This window comes from Leptidea sinapis, chromosome 24 (assembly GCF_905404315.1).
Source record: "Leptidea sinapis chromosome 24, ilLepSina1.1, whole genome shotgun sequence".
NCBI classification, from domain to species: domain Eukaryota; kingdom Metazoa; phylum Arthropoda; class Insecta; order Lepidoptera; family Pieridae; genus Leptidea; species Leptidea sinapis.
Genome location: NC_066288.1, coordinates 12,414,580 through 12,432,981, shown reverse-complemented (window position 1 = coordinate 12,432,981; position 18,402 = coordinate 12,414,580). Strand labels below are relative to the sequence as shown.

The window sequence follows — 18,402 nt, the reverse complement described above, 5'->3', positions numbered from 1 at the left end:
ATGAAGTTTCAAAAGGCGCTGTAGCTAGTGAAACTACTAGGCCAAAAGTACTTAACATTGTAAATTTAAAAGGGACGAGAGCTATTATTGCGATTCTGCTAAGAATTTCGGGTCCAATTAAAAATCTCGGGTGGCGCTGCATTGTGATTTGCAGGGCGTATCACTTACTTTAAGCTTCAAGGTTGTATCATCCCTTTTTTTTAAATAGCTAAACTAGTTAGGCTATACAATATAAACAATATTGTCATTTTTTGAACCAATATTTTGAAAAGCCCACAGTGCTATATATACGTAAGCTATACTTTCAAATGATATTATAAAGTACATTACGACTGTAAAATAAAATATTAAATATGACTTGATCTTATTGAGTGTAATTTTATATTTAATTTTTAGCATAACTTATTAAATGATAAATTGGACAGTCGAATGTTTTTGTGACATTTCAATTTAAGATAAAAACTAGTCCATAATATTTAAATATACATTAATGTAGTCTTATGAATATTTATTTTAGTTGTACTTATTAATATTAATGGTTGTATCAATATGGCGGTGTTACGTCTTAAATTAAATATTTTTTTTAATTGATTTTTACAGTACCAAATATGGTTAAACAAGGTTTTAATAGTACAGAAGGTATTCTGTAGCTTAAAATGTAATTTGGTGTGACGTTATCTGGGATAAAGTTTCAACTGGATTTGCCATGCACGTGTAACCGAGAGGGACAAATAATCCTAGAAATCGGACAAATTATAAAGTACTAGAATATGGATAAACATCGCCTTTGTTAAGAGAACCATAATTTTAATCTTACTACTACTGACTTGGTTGAATAATATACTGATTATGTTGATAATAATTAACATTTTTACACATAATTTCTAATGTTATGAATTCTTTATCACATATTAAAATTATTTTTGAATGAATATTTTTACAAATCAATGAATAATTTAACTAAAAACTATGCGTTATATTCGGTTATGATTTTTGTTTTGGTTTAGTACGACTTTTGCAGCCGTAATATATATCATATCACCATGTTTCTTAAGATGAGTTAAATGCATTCAATTAACACTTAACTGCATCACATAAATTACTGTCAATCTAAAAAAATACAAATAAATACCAAAAAAGAGAAAAGGGGGAAAGATATTCCTATCAGTTTTTCTATTTTGTAATTTCGTTCATACATTATATTGTCACATCTAGGTATAAACTTGAGCCTAGGATTTTATTGAGTTAAATAAAAATGTTTGATAAGAAAAAAAAATCACTTTTTCAATCAACACTAGGTACGCCAAAACATTTTCAAAACAATGTTGTTTTTATAGAAATGTCATGGCATTATTGATTATGCATGCATGATACTGTTATATTGAATTGCTACTTATTTATATATTTATTATCAATTAAAAGGTAATTAGTTTATTTTTAAAAATATGTTTTTCATTTATACTTTTTTTTCAATAGTATTTTTTACATATTGCTAGTACATACCTAAACTGTTTTATTTCCTAGATATAAGAAAATATGACTTTCATTGGTTGTGGCTGGATCTACTTTACAGTTGATGAACCTGAGAGTTGAACAAAGCATACAAGATTTTACATATAACGATACGCCACTCGAACGTTTAGCTCAGTTTGTTAGAGCACCGGCACGGAACGCCGGAGGTCGTGGGTTCGAGTCCCGCATCGTTCATAAAATTTTGTTTTTCAAATTTTATTTGTGTATTAATCCTAGAAGTGAGGGTTATCACTTTAAAAAACACAAAATATTGTTCATTTAATAATATTTGAATAAATAAAAACAATAATATTGTCAAGCTAGTTAAACATTTCAATTTTACTAATTTATACGTCTAGAATCTAGATAGATGTGACATCCATGAACACTTTGATATAAATTGCGATGAACTTTTAAACTCTATTTTCAGCAACGGACGCACACGAAAAAAAAGTAATAAATAAACTTGGTCTGTTGTCATGCGCTTAGGCAACGCAAGTAAGAAGCAAGAGGCTCTATCTAGATGTATAAATTATCTAATCTAAATTATATGTAATGGGTAGGGCGTATCAATTACCATCAGGTGAACGTCCTGCTCGTAATTCCCTTATTTTCATAAAATAAAAAAGTGTGTGTGTCAGCTCGGACGCACGACTGGAGTTTACTCCTCAAGAACGATTGTCTTTGAACAGGTACTAAACAAAATCAAGTCCAATGGAGTCGGTTACAAACATACATACAGCAGAAGCTAATAAAAGCGTATTAATTAAAAAAGGTAAGGGTACATAGACGCATTAATAAAAATTCTTAAATAATATATATATTTTTATTTATTTTACTTACAATTTTTACGACTATTCGGCGAAATATTATATATCAAATATTTTACATTTAAGTAGATCTTACATGATTACATCATCATAATTATATTATCGTATCATTAATTATCATAACTACAAAAATAGTTAATAGAAAATAATTCTTAATAACTTAAAAAAAATATAGATGTGAAAAAAATTAAATAATAGGTTAGGTAAGAAATTATCTAATTGGCGTGAAATACGCTATATATACTCTCCATATTAAATTAAACATTTTATTATGTGCATAGCTTATATAAATTTGTATGAGTTATATTATATTGATAATTCAATATTTAATAAATACAAAGCACACATGTTTATATATACAATACACGTCATGTTAATGTATGAATTTTAACTTCTTAGTACCCATGCTTATCAGATTTTCCGGCACTATTATTTACACCACTTTTTTCCATAATTTATAGAATTTTCACTTAACTTTATGAAAGCATAATAATAAATCAATTTCAATTATATAATAAAGCTTCAAAATTCAAGAAAATGAAAGGTGCGCGAGAAATGATGCGCACCAAAAACGTTACTATGCCATTTGATGAGTAGGTTTTACTCTCCATATTTTTCTCACACCGGGCGCCTTATATGAAAATCGATTCTTAAGGAGTAAACTCCAAATAATCTAAGCTAACTACTTATTTAAGGAAACGGATTGTCTGAACATTAGTAGTGTTGAAAAAAAAAGTTTGAATTTTGAACTTGACTGTCATTCATAAAATACATAATTTAAACATTTAATGTGTTTCCGGATAATGACGTGTGAGAACGGGAAAAATGTGCTTAAAGACAATGTAAGCACACTTTTCTCCGTAGTCGTGTGTGAACTGTAATCCAATCACCAAGTCTAAGTGTGTTATAAAAAGTTCACAAACAATAAGTTCACAACGCAAAAAAAGATTATCACCGGTGACTTATCACTGGTAACTTTATTTTATTTACATAAGATCGGCTCGCAAAATGCTTAAATAATTTTGTACAACGAATATTTCTCATTAAATATGGTACAATTATTGGCAAGTATTCGCATCCCTTTCTCTCCCGCTTGTCAGAATGAGATAGATGAAAGGCCACGACCAACACACAGTCTTATTTGCCCAGTAATTTCACTAGCTACGGCGCCCTTCAGACCGAAACACAATAATGTTTACACATTCCTGCTTCACGGCAGAAATAGGCGCCGTTGCTATGGTATCCATAATCTAGTCGGCATCCTGTGCAAAGGAGCCTCCCACTGGTAAACAAATATATTTTACATATCATAATAATCGTTCGTAAGGAGTGTGTGCCGAGCTTTTAACACATTTTGATTTTTATTTATGCCAAGGTTCGTGTGGTGATGCGATGCCTATGGATGTTTCGCATTTCTCGTAATTACTTTATTTCCATGCAGTAACAAAGAAAAAAAGACGAAAGAAAGAGAAAAAAATAAAAAATTCACATTTTGTTTTTCAAATTTTATTTGTGTATTAATCCTTGGAGATGAGGGTTATCACTTTAAAAAAAATACATTACATATTGTTTAGAATTTACAAGATCGACATCTCAAATCAATTTCCTAATATGCAAATATTGGGGTTAAGCAGGTTATCAACTGTAAAGTAGATCCTGTAGATGAAGCCACAACCTGAGAGTTGAACAAATCAAACAGAATTTTATAACGAGGCGGTACTCGAACGGTTAGTTCAGTTGGTTAGGGCACCGGCACGGAACGCCGGAGGTTGTGGGTTCGAGTCCCGCATCGTTCATAAAATTTTGTTTTTCAAATTTTATTTATGTAATTCACATGTATAAATAGTTCATTAAGACATTAATAATAATACATACATAAAGTTCAATAGAAAAAAGTCGATAATAAATAATATATTTAGATGTTTTAAAATAAAATGTAACATTAAAATAAACATATACCAACAAGCATATATCTATTATACTAGAATACGCCTATATTTTCACTACCAATGCGACCATAGCTGGTCTTGTTTTTGTTGTTCCAAGAATCCTGACTTACATTTCCGACGGTTCGTAATTCACGAAGAGGAGGTGGAACTTGGAAGATTATTCCAGCATTTGGTTGCATTGTAGCGAAAACTTCCTCTAAATGCAGCACTATGGTGTTTTAGGACAACCAGTCCATATTTATTTATTTGTATAAAGAAACTTACAGCTATTTATATTACATAAAGGTATGATAATCGATAAATATTACACTAGCCAAAATAGTTCCTAACGATGCTTATTACATAGTGAAGTTTTAAGACATATTAAAAATAATTACATAAAAATACTAAATAGTTCAAAGAGCCAATAAATTCACTGATACAAATATAACCTTTAGGTACCAATTTTTTTAACAAAAGATACAATATCGTACTTATTACATCGAAATATGTCTATGTGGTTATAACAGTCATTGTGTGTTCTACAAGCTCTGATAAGAAATCTATCCTTACAATAATTAGTCCTAAAGAATGGCACTAAAAATATTTGATCGGTGGAGCGATGAACCATTATTGGACATTTGAAGCAAATACGACTAAGTACGAGGGCGGCACTGAAAATTTCGGGAATCAAGGAAGTGACACAACATTACTATTTAAAAATGTATTTATTGCTTTTCGAAGTATTCTCTGCGAAATTTGACACATTTTTCCATACCATGGAACCAATCATTGCACCTACAATTCCATTCGGAAGTTGGGGTCTCCAAAATTCTTCAGGTGATGAAAATCTCTGACCACGCAATTTATTCTTTATTTTAGGGAAAGTATAGAAATCATTAGGGCTTAGGTCGGGGCTGTACGGCGGATGGTCTAATAATTCTACGTTTTCATGTTCTAAAAACTCTTTTGTTCTGTGCGAGGTGTGAGAACTCGCATTGTCGTGATGGAGGATGATGCGGCGGTTGCAGTTCTCTTTACGGAGTTCAGAAACGACCTGTGGCAAACAAATGCTAGCATACCATTCTGCATTAACTGTTCTTTGTCCCTCAAGAGGAATAGTCGCAACATGGCCGGTTTTGGAGAAAAACGTGGCCACCATTTTTTTGCAACACTCCTTGAACGAACAATTTTTGTTGACTCTAACTCATTTTCGAACACCCAAACTCGTGACTGGTTTTTTGTTTCGGGTTCGTACACGTATATCCAGGATTCGTCACCTGATACGATGTTGTATACAGTATTTGAGGATCCAGCGTGGAATCTTTCGAGAGTTCTGACGCACCAAGTAACGCGAGCCGCTTTTTGATCTTCACAGAGCAAATGCGGTATCCATCGGGAAAACAACTTTTTTACACCTAATTGTTCATGCAAGATTATTTGTATTTGACTCATGCCAATGTCTAAAGTCGCCTGAACTTCACGGTATGTCATATGTAGATCTTCCTCAATCAGCTTACGCACAGCATAAACGTTTTCTTTGGTGACTGCAGTTTTGGACGACCTTGACGGGGATCATCACTGAGCTTGACACGTCCACGTTGAAATTAAGCAAACCAGCGATAAATTGTGGTTTTGGATGGGGCTTCAACACCAAATGCAGAAATCATCCGGTCAACACACTGTTTTTGTGTTAAATCACTTCGAAAGTCATAATAAATAATCGCTCTAGAATTTTCTCGAGTCAATTCCATTTTCTCAACGACTAAACAAGTTTGACAAGACCTTGTGACAAGACCGAGAATGTTTTTAAAAAAAATAAATGGTATTCGATTTTTAAAACCAAGGAATTTTCAATTAAAAAGATTTTAATATGACAGGAACAGTGGAAATATTCCATTCCCGATACTTTTAGTGCAGCCTATGTAGGAGTGGAGAGTCAACAAAGTTGTTAATTATTTTGTACAATAACGTCTGATCTCTGTGTTCACGCCTTAATTGTGAGGCTCTTGTTAAATAAGTGGCATTAAGATCCCCTAGCCAAAATAGCTTCGAAATTAAATATTTTAAGAGTTAACATTGTTGGGACGAGTCGACAAAAGGAAACGCCATATATAAAATTGCATTTATTATCTCAATTTCTGCTACGTACAGAATTGCTAAGATAATGTGTGTAGGATTTATTTATAAATTAAAATGGATTTAGGGTTCCTTCTTATCCATTCGAACACGCTAAATAGAGAGAAACAAAGGTGAAAGAATAAATAATTCGGGAAATAAAATTAAATATTTGTTTTATTCAGTATTTTTTGTTAAGGCGGCAATAGAAATACATCATCTGTAAAAGTTTCAACTATCTAACTGTTACGGCTTATGAGATACAGTCTGGTGACAGACGGACGGACAGCCCAGTCATAATAATAGGGTCTCGTTTTACCCTCTGGGTACGCAATATTAAAAAAGACCCGTTGAGTTTCTTCCGAACATTCTTGTAAGATGATGTATGTTCCATGACTGAACTATTTGTATTTTAATAAATTTATCTTCAATTTTCTACACTCCATAATATAAATATTAATTAATTAATAATTTAATGACATTGACACACTTCTACACAAATTATCTTGCACCAAACTAGGCATAGCCTGTACTATGGGTATAAGGCAATGATATATTTAATACAATATACTTACTTAAACATACATAAATACATATAAACATCCATGATTCGGAAACAAACATCCATATTCTTTTAATATATGTTGGCACCTACCGAGATTCAAACCCGGGACCTCTAGCTAAGACAGCGTCACTAACCATTCGGCTATATGGGTTGTCAAATTATTCAACACATTGTTTAAATCGTACGCAAGTGCATAATTTTTAAAAAGGTTAGACCTTAAGTTATGATAATAACATTTTATAAGTGATGCTCTTCCAACATCAATTTTTTAAGGATCTGGTATAACCCATGCGTCATAACAAGTTACATTTTCGTGTTAGACTACAAATGATACTTAAGTGAATCGAAATAATACATCATCGCTTCTGGTTTTGTTTGAAGACAATAACAGAATATAAAGTAGGAGACACACGTAGAAACCTAATTTACGTCCAATTATTCCTGCATACATATAAAGATGTTAAACAATTTTATATTTGTCACGATATTAAACCCATTTTAAAATAATTCTTTCGGAGTTAGGTGTACTACTTGGTTGAGTACTTTTCTTGGGATGGGTTTAAAATGTTGAACTCGCGTCAGGACACGATTGCGAAGCTGAAACATCGCGAGGTCGAGGGATAAGAAGCCGTGAAATATTTTTACAGTTTAATTATTTGATTTTTAAGCCTTGTCATTAGTGAGGACCCTAAGGCGATAGTTATATTTGTATTTCTTTGTTACTTATTATTTTTAATTTATTATTTTGTTTCTTACTTCAGCTACCATAAACCTATTGTATCAGTTTTAGAGCTAGAGCTAGCTAGAGTTTTGTTTTTTTCGCGATCATGATGTTGGTAATGAAGATGGTGAAAGAGTCATTGAAATTGAAATAATTGTAATAGTTCTGAAGTGTTAATTTGTTATGTAATACAAATTGTAATTTTTGTGTACGCGCAATAAATGAATATGGTATTTTACCACATAAATGCTAGTACTTTTATACTGATAAATAAAGCAATTCGTGTCAAATTATTCCCAAACTATTCTAAAATATAAAAAAATGCACAAAGTTAATGTTCAAGTTTTCACTTCTGCCGGCAGTCCCGGAGTGCAACCCGTTTTTTTATTTGGTCTACCAATTGGGATAAACACAATCCATAAATAAAAATAATAAAATATACAGTGTCTTCCCTACAAGCGGTGGGTATGAAAATAATGTAGTATATTAATTAGTTTAATTTATATGAATATTATCTTTATACGAGCGCGCTGTGGTTTGAAAGAGGATGTTGTGACAAGGACTGAAAAAGGAATGCTGAAATGGTTTGGACACGTGGAGCGAATGAGTGAAGAAAGAATGACGCATCAAATATATAAGGCAAGTGTGTGTGGGCAAGTCGGTCGCGGGAGACCTCGTAGAACATTCGTCGACCAAATTGGGGACGTTTTGCGAAAAGGAGAGGTCCGAAGCACCCGCAACCAGCGAGCATGTATGAAAAGAGTAATGAATGTAGAGGAAGCGCGTGAGGTTTGTAAGGATAGAAGCAAATGGCATTCTATTGTCTCTGCCTACCCCGACGGGAACAATGCGTGAGTGTTTTTGTGTGTGTTTGAGTGTGTGTGTGTGTGTGTCTATATTATCTTCAATTACTGTAAGTGGTCTACGACCGTACTTCTTAATTATTAAATTTGATAAGTATGTTTAAGTATTAACAATGTAATTAGAGTTTTTTCTGCATTGTTGATGTTTTAATTAATAAATTCTTGTGAGGTGAATCAACGTTCATAAAGGTAAGGAAATTTTCTTTGTTTGTGAGTAATGAACTCGAAAGACAGCGTATTATTAATATACTTAGTAATTAGAGATGTGCCGACTAGTCGGTAAAGGCGATTATCCGGCTTCTTACCTTGTATGTATTTGTTACTAAAATTTATGTAGGGGGAATTACAGTACATAAAAACCGTGTTTGTTTATTAATATTTTTATTTTATAATCATTCTATACATTTCGAAATGTAACGCAAACTCTTCTTTGGTAATCCGTTTCCAAAATTAAATTATTTTTGTTAAAAAATAATTCTATTCGGTTTGGTCGACTAATCGACATCTTTACAACCGACTCATCAGCTAGTCGGCTAGTCGGTCAAAGTTATAATCGGCACATCTCTTATAGTAATGTATTGCAACGCGCATGTTCTTAACTCATTCCTTTGGTGGTGCAAGTTATTTTTTTGGGCGACGACAATCACCTACTTAAGTGAGGCGTTATATGACTTAAATTGGGCGACAGTTACGACTGTTACGCCCCTCCTATTAAAACTATCATATATGTCATCACCGTAACATTGGAATCTTTCGAGTATTGTCGTAAATTTCGAAATACAACTCTAAACAAGATCTATAACATCGAAATATAAATTATTCAAATATGCACAACAAAGTCTTTAATATCCATTCCATATTAAACGTTGCTACAAGACATTCAACAGTCTTGTTTCCGACAAGCAAAATGGTGACGTTACACCTAATATTAATACTATCCACATGTGTTCTTAATAATTGTGTTAGACTATACCCAAAAGAAGGAGTGAACAGTGCTCTTAAGGTAAAATTTTTCGTAAGACCAATTTCAGTTGGTGGTAATTCAGAATACACAGCAGAAGCTAACAATGTTAAAATTAGAGATTATGTAGATATCGAAGGTAGTAAAACAACTACAGAAGTAATTGACAATCAAGGAAAAGCAATGATTTTAACTGAGTCAGCATTTGATTTTGATAGTCCGACTTTAAATGCAATGAAAAGAATAGAACTGGCAAGCCCTACGATTATTATCAATACTGATAATTTTAACGCAAATATTCAACCAGAAGAGTCCGTAGCTGAATTAAGCATTACTAGTTCTGCGGCAACCATGGAGCCGATGAATCCTTTATACAAATTGGAGAAAAATAGGAAACAGACCAGTACAGAACCAGTGATTCCTACTTCTGATTTCATAACAACCATCATTCAAGAAACTACAGAACCGGTAGAGTCTTTTACTGATTCAAGGACAACCAGTTTTGAGGCTACTACTGAACCAGCTAGCACAGAACCAGTGAACCCTACTTCAGAATTCATGACAACCAATATTCGGGAAACTACAGAACCGGTAGAGTCATTAAATGATTTAAGAACAACTAGTTTTTAGGCAATTGTGGAACCTGTTATACATATATTTGAATTGAAGAAAGTTTGTATACGGAACAGCACAGAACCGGTAAACTCTACTTCTGTATTCATAACAACCAACTACCGGGAAACTATAGAACCGGTAGAGTCTTAGCTGATATGAACAAAACCAGTTTTCAGGCAACCATGGAACCATCCTTTAACTGAATGGAAGATAGTATACACACCAGCTGATAACCAGTGAACACTACTTCTGTAATAACAAATACTAACATTCAGGAAACAACAGGTAGAGATGGAAGCAGGGATACATTTAATTTTATATTTATATAGCCCAGCATAGAAACAGCAAATTAACCTCGAATTAAGAGCTATCCTTATTCAGGTTACTATGGAGCCGATACTTTAACTATATGAATGTCAAGGTAGATGCAGGCGTACCTGGAACAGGTAGAATATTTTCTTTAACTGACCTACCAGGTTTCAGGTGACAATGCAACTCACCGAGATGAAGAAAAATTAATCTGGATTAACTGATGCACTTCCAAGTTTGGAAGTTACAAGGACCTTACATAAATTGAAGGAGCCAGATTGCAGTTAATACAATAGGATATGTTGTATAGAGGATAATTGTAGGTTAATACATTTCAAATGAGATTTCAGGGGCGAATACGCAGAAATGCTTCACAATTGCTGTGTTTACATAAACTTTAAAGCTATGATATGGACTGTCCTTCGCTTTTATTACAAATCGGTTTGAATGTGCCTGCCTTCAATTGTCGGCTTAGTACTTTTTCCCCAATGCACATTAAATTCCACCACAGTAATTATGGCTTAAACTCTCCTCTACAGCTAATGTTACAATTATATAAAAGTATTTTTAATATAGATGAAAACATTGATATCTTCTTTTCAAAATTTATAAACTTTAAAAAAAGAAATTTATGTTGCTCTCCAAAATTTATAGCTTTTAGATTTTAAAATATCACATGTATTTCTTATAGTAATGTTGTGCCTACCTATAATTTAAGTACATTTAAACTATTTTATTATATTTGTTTAATTCTCAGTGCATAAGTTGGTAAATTGTATTTAGTTGGTCAGCCTTTATGAATAAATAAAATAAATAAAATATTGAAAAAAATAACTGTTCTTAATAAATGTACTATAGTGATGAAAAAAAGCATGGATTATAATTATTTATCCTCGAAATAAGATTCATATAATATGTACGAGAGCGAAAACGGAAACCGGAACTGGAATAGGACATCAGATAATATTGAATGCCAATCTTGCTTATTATTTTTAAAAACCCCATATCTACGCGGACGAAGTCGCGGGCATCATCTAGTATTATTAAAATTATAATTGATATCATAATTTTTCACCCTGTTTCATATTATTATTATGTAGTATGTTTATTGTGCAAAGAAGTGGATACCAGTAAAACGAGTTATGTGTGACCTTTGAGGTGTAATGGAGTATCTTTAGCCACACAATGGTTCTAGAATTGTATTCTGTTTTGTGCAAACACAAATATAAATGGACACGCATGGCTTTCAGAGGAAAACACAGGCTTAAAGGACGTTTTCTCGATACGGTCTTGATATACATCTCAGGCTCATTTGATTTTTTGTGCTTTAATTGTAAGAAAGGTTTGATGAGATGGGCTTGGTCATAATAACCACTTGGCCGTTTAGCCCCTCTAATTAATAAAAAGAGGCACTCTTACTAAGTGTTCCTGTAACTTCTACATTATCAGAGTATTATTAGTACATTGCTCTGTGAACGGCTGGATCACTTGGCGTTGCGTAGAGACGTCGCTTCATTGTGTGTGTTCTACCGCATTTAGCACGGGGAGTGTTCCGAAGAGCTTTTTCACCTGATTTCTGCCGCCGAATGCCATTTTTACAGGACACGCCACAAATTATCATCCGCACCATCTTGATATGTGGCGGTCCTCCACAGTGCTGTTTTCAAGGAACTTTCTTCCACGTACTACAATACTGTGGAATGAGCTTCCTTGTGCGGTGTTGACCCACACGCTTGTTTGTCCATTAAAAAAATAAGTACGGAGTAAATTCCAGATTCACAGTCAATAATTCTTATCAGTTTTTTTTGTATTACATAACAGTTTTGTTATGTTATCAGATGTCAAGATGTGATGATTACTACACTAGCGACACGCTATGATGGCCGTTTTGACATACTATAATAGTGATTAGTTTTTGTTGCAAGTAGTACCTGGTTAAAAAGGTTTAATAAAAAAATATAAATATTTACTTAATATATTGGAACGAACTGAATATTGGAATGAAAATGATTATACATACTTTATATGCACATAAGGAACATATGAATACATAAAGAGACGAAAAAAAGGTGTAACAAAAGGCCAGATTTAATCAGATTCGTCCATACTGCTATTTGCACTATCGTCACTGCTATCATCACTTACATTAATTATAAGTTCGATTTCTAAAATATTTTTTATTTTCACATCTCTTTCATAATCTTCGGTTATTAATTTAACAGTTCAATTCACAACCTTTTGCCAATCTCCTTTAGTCACATGTTCACAAGCTTATTCGAATATTTTTGCATTTTTGTTGTGGTAAATGTTTCTGTATTGCGTCTTGCAGCATATCCCTTAATTGGAGCCCACATCAACTTAATTGCATTATATTCACAATGGTAAGGCGGTAACCGTATAACTCAGTGCCCATGTTCTAACGCTATTTCGTCAATGACGTATCGGATCTTGGTTGGTTTGTTTTCTTTTAAAAGACGTACTAATTCCGCTTTTACCATATTTATGTTTGCACTTACGCGATTTTTTGAAACCATGCGACGATGTCAGCTTTCTTTTGGGAATGGGCAGGTGGCTTATCAATTTGCATCGAGTGGTATGGGGCATTGTCCATAATTATAATACATGATTCAGGGAGGCTACACAACATTGAGGTAAACCATTCATTAAAATTTTCTCCATTCATTTCTTCATGATAGTCTCCAGTGATTATTGACGCAAAAGCCACGAGAGAACCTTCGACAGTATGCTTAGCATTAAGCCATGTTTCATCCAAAAACACAATATTTTGCCAATTTTTAATTTCTTTCACTTGCCCTAAAAAACTATATCTTGCCATCACGATATAAATTCTATCCATCAATATTTTGCGTTTGTTACATTGCTTGTATCGCAATCCAACGGTCTTCAAAATCTTCGTTAAAGAACTTTCCCCACCGAAGAATAATCCAGCTTCCTTCAGTGATTGCACTAACTTTTTTCTTGTTGGATACTCAGTAATTTGCTCCTTCAATGTAAATATTAATTAATACGAAACTTCATGAGTGGACAAACGTCAAAACGGCCATCATAGCGTGCCGCTATAGGTTAGCAGTTACTGGTAAGAGTCTCAAGCAGTTTCTTTTTTTTTATGGAAAAAGAGGACAAACGAGCGTATGGGTCACCTGGTGTTAAGTGATAACCGCCGCCCAGATTCTCTTGCAACATCAGAGGAATCACAGGAGCGTTGCCGGCCTTTAAGGAAGGTTTACGTGCTTTTTTTGAAGGTACCCATGTCGTATTGTCCCGGAAACACCTTACAAGGAAGTTCATTCCACAGCCTTGTAGTACATGGAAGAAAGCTCCTTGAAAGCCGCACTGTGGAGTACCGCCACACATCCAGATGGTTGGGATGATATTCTAACTTGTGGCGTGTGGTGCGAAGATGGAATTCTTTGGCAGGAATTTGTCTTCCTATTCCATAAAAAAAAAATTTGGCGCAACTATCCGTCTTTTACCCTATAGTTGAGGGCAACCTTTATAACCAGATTTATCCTTATCAAGCAAAATAAACATCCCCAGCATCAATATCACAATTTCAATTCCACGTGAATTTATCGCTACACAAACTCACATGAGTTAATAATGAAGATATATTAGAATAATTCGTGATATTCTAAGGACATGACTCGGAAGTATAAACTTTAGTCGTGAGTTCGCATACTTAATAACTATATAAATATAGCTGATTTCTATCAAATAGCTCATTTAGCTTTAAACACCATGAAACTTCTAATCATATGTGCAATATTTCTTACATACACAGCGAGTGGTGAAAAAGATGAAACACATAAAGAAGTAGTTTTTGTTTCACCCGTTTTATCTGCAAAAAGTGGTAGGGCAAGAGAGACGGAAACAGCCAAGGATTTTCCTTTGTTGAAGCTGTTTTCATCGAGCAATATGACTGTGATGATAATGAATAAAGAAGAATCTTCTCAGCCGATATACCATGTAAAGGTAAGTAATCTATTTACAATTATTACTAACCGTTTTTAAATAATATATTAGTTAACCCCGCAAACGTTGTTTTGCCATAAGTACCCGCGCTCATTTTATGAAGTGGCATATATATTTTTTTATGAAATGTGTGTCCAGACGAGCTGGACTTTCAGCTGATGGTATCTGATACGCCCTACCCATTACAATTCAGTGCCGCTCACGATTCTTGAAAAACCCAAAAATTCTGATCGGCACTACAATTGCACTCGTCACCTTGAGACATAAAATGTTAAGTCTCATTAATTTCACTTGCTACGGCACCCTATAGAACGAGACACAGTAATTTTTACACATTACTGCTTCACGGCAGAAATAGGCGCCGTTGTGGTACCCATAATCTAGCCGGCATCTTGTGCAAAGGAGCCTCCCACTGGCGCCTCGATACATATTAATGTATCGAAATGTCATTGACTGATATTTTTGCATTGCGAATACATAGGTATTTTTTTAATAAAAAAAAAACAAATTCCAATTCTAATATTTTAATTGAAAATAGAATTACCAACCTATTCAAAATAGACTGCCTCAGACTTGACAAGAACGGGCGCAAGAAACTCAGCGAGTTTTTCTTTCTATATAAATATGGATTACAATATAATATCATCAACACATTATCATATTATAAAACAAAGTCCTGTGATGCGTCTGTCTGTTTGTTCGCGATAAACTAAAAACTACTGAACCGATTTTGTTTTCACTCATTCATCTTATAAAGGTCTACATAAAAGTCCGCAATGATATATGTCTATCTAAAAAAAAAAATTGAAGTAGGCGTTACTTTGCGGAAATCCATAATTATACAAATGATTTGAGTTTTCTTTAGTGTTAATTAAATCTGGCACGACTCTAATTCTCGTGCCAGATTTTGGCGAGACAACACGTCCTGAGGATGCCTCGTGTAGAGGCGAAACACGTGTCGAATTGTTTTAAAAACAAATATTGGCGGAATTAACACAAAAGAAAACTTAAATCATTTGTATACATCTTAAAAGCTAAACCTATCTCTCATGCATCTCTCCTTAGATGATTGGCAGTAATGACTTATTGGGTCCTAAACTAGGTCATTTATCCTCCTAATCCATTCAAAATATTTACCAATTGAAATATATCGCCCCCGTTGTGTTTTCATTATTTATTATTTCATTCATATTTGCACTCATAGTTAACAAATGACATAAACGGGGTGCGCAAGACTATTTACCCGTTCCGCCTTTTGTTTGTGCTTCTTAAGCAATCAAGGGGAAATTGATGATGAAGTACTGCTTCATTCTATATCATCATCATATGATGATGATGGCAGACTAGGACTCAAGAAATATATTAAAGCTTCTTCGACAAAGACGGCATATAGTAACGAAGCATGATTCTTGTCTGGTTCTGTGTATTAAGTAGGCTAAGGAGTTCGTTATGAGTTCTTCTCCTCAAGTCAAAGCCCCTATTTTTTTTTTTGGAATAGGATGACACACGAGCGTACGGGTCACCTGTTGTTAAGTGATCACCGCCGCCCACACTCTCTTGCAACACCAGAGGAATCACAGGAGCGTTGCCGGCCTTTAAGGAAGGTGTACGCTATTGATGTAGCTTCATGTGTTGTTGTGATATGTTATGTTATTGCCACTCCACCAGTGGGAGGCTTCTTTGCACAGGAAGCCGGCTAGATTATGGGTACCACAACGGCACCGATTTCTGCCGTGAAGCAGTAATGTGTAAACATTAGTGTGTTTTGGTCTAAAGGGCGCCGTAGCTAGTGCAATTTCTGGGCAAAATGAGACTTAACATCTTATGTCTCAAGGTGACGAACGCAATTGTAGTGCCGCTCAGAATTTTTGAAGAATCCTGAGCGGCACTGCATTGTAATGGGTAGGGGGTATCAATTACCATGAGCTGAACGTGTTGGTCGTCTCGTCCCTTATTTTCATAAAAAAACTTACTTCTATTTCTATATCCCAGCTGATTATTTTTAATTATTTATTAAAAACATTACATTTAATTAGATATTTCTTGTTTTAGAGACTTGAAGATAAAGAAAAACGATAAATAATACAATTCTTCATTGAAGCATCGCAATATATTATGTTAAATATAATTTGTTTGTAAAAAATTAAACAATAATATGCTATGGTGGGTACTATATAGATAGGTAGCTATGTAGATACATATGTTTTCACTTAGTCATTGTGTTTCTGGTATACATTTATAATAAACAAGAAATATAACAAACTTACCAACAACAGACTATGGTAGGTACTGCTGGATACTATGTAGATAAATATAATTTATAATAAGATTCATTGTGTTTCTGGTATACATTTATAATAAACAACAAATATAACAAACTTACCAACAACAGACTATGGAAGGTACTGCTGGATACTATGTAGATAAATATAATTTATAATAAGATTCATTGTGTTTCTGGTATACATTTATAATAAACAACAAATACAACAAACTTACCAACAACAGACTATGGTAGGTACTGCTGGATACTATGTAGATATATATAATTTATAATAAGATTCATTGTGTTTCTGGTATACATTTATAATAAACAACAAATATAACAAACTTACCAACAACAGACTATGGAAGGTACTGCTGGATACTATGTAGATAAATATAATTTATAATAAGATTCATTGTGTTTCTGGTATACATTTATAATAAACAACAAATATAACAAACTTACCAACAACAGACTATGGTAGGTACTGCTGGATACTATGTAGATAAATATAATTTATAATAAGATTCATTGTGTTTCTGGTATACATTTATAATAAACAACAAATATAACAAACTTACCAACAACAGACTATGGAAGGTACTGCTGGATACTATGTAGATAAATATAATTTATAATAAGATTCATTGTGTTTCTGGTATACATTTATAATAAACAACAAATATAACAAACTTACCAACAACAGACTATGGTAGGTACTGCTGGATACTATGTTGATAAATATAATTTATAATAAGATTCGTTGTGTTTCTGGTATACATTTATAATAAACAACAAATATAACAAACTTACCAACAACAGACTATGGAAGGTACTGCTGGATACTATGTAGATAAGTATAATTTATAATAAGATTCATTGTGTTTCTTGAATACATTTATAATAAACAACAAATTTAACAAACTTACCAACAACGACTATGGTAGGTACTGCTGGATACTATGTAGATAAAAATAATTTTTAATAAGATTCATTGTGTTTCTTGAATATATTTATAATAAACAACAAATGTAATAAACTTTTAATATTATGCTATGGTAGTTTCTGCTGAATACTATGTACATTAATATAATTTTCAATAAGATTCATTGTTTTTCTTGTATACATTTATAATAAACAACAAATGTAACAAACTTATAATATTTGGCTATGGTAGGTTCTGCTGAATACTTTGTACATTAATATAATTTTCAATAAGATTCATTGTTTTTCTTGTATACATTTATAATAAACAACAAATGTAACAAACTTATAATATTTGGCTATGGTAGGTTCTGCTGAATACTTTGTACATTAATATAATTTTCAATAAGATTCATTGTTTTTCTTGTATACATTTATAATAAACAACAGATGTAATAAACTTACCAACAACAGACTATGGTAGGTACTGCTGGATACTATGTAGATAAATATAATTTATAATAAGATTCATTGTTTTTCTTGTATACATTTATAATAAACAACAAATGTAAACAAACTTACAAGCAATAGGCTATGGTACTGCTGGATGTTTTGTACATAAATATGATTATCAATAAGATTCATTGTTTTTCTTGTATACATTGTTAAAATAAACATATAGAATAAGAATAACAAATTTAACAATAATATCGTACTTAATTTTCCCTAATACTTACTTACTAATGTACCACATCCCTATCTAATTACTGAAACAATTAAAATGAAGATAATCAAAT

At 33.0% G+C, this 18,402-nt stretch overlaps 1 long non-coding RNA gene across 2 annotated transcripts; it reads left to right on the top strand.

Moving 5' to 3' along the window:
• The first annotated feature begins 14,125 nt into the window (after positions 1–14,125).
• LOC126971878 (uncharacterized) lies at positions 14,126–18,016 on the top strand. Of its 2 annotated transcripts, none has more exons than XR_007731005.1 (4): positions 14,126–14,415; positions 16,468–16,701; positions 17,050–17,397; positions 17,629–18,016. It is a non-coding gene; the product is annotated as an uncharacterized LOC126971878 (long non-coding RNA). The 2 variants fall into 2 exon arrangements; XR_007731004.1 differs by having other exon boundaries at positions 17,514–18,016.
• Positions 18,017–18,402: the final 386 nt, after the last annotated feature.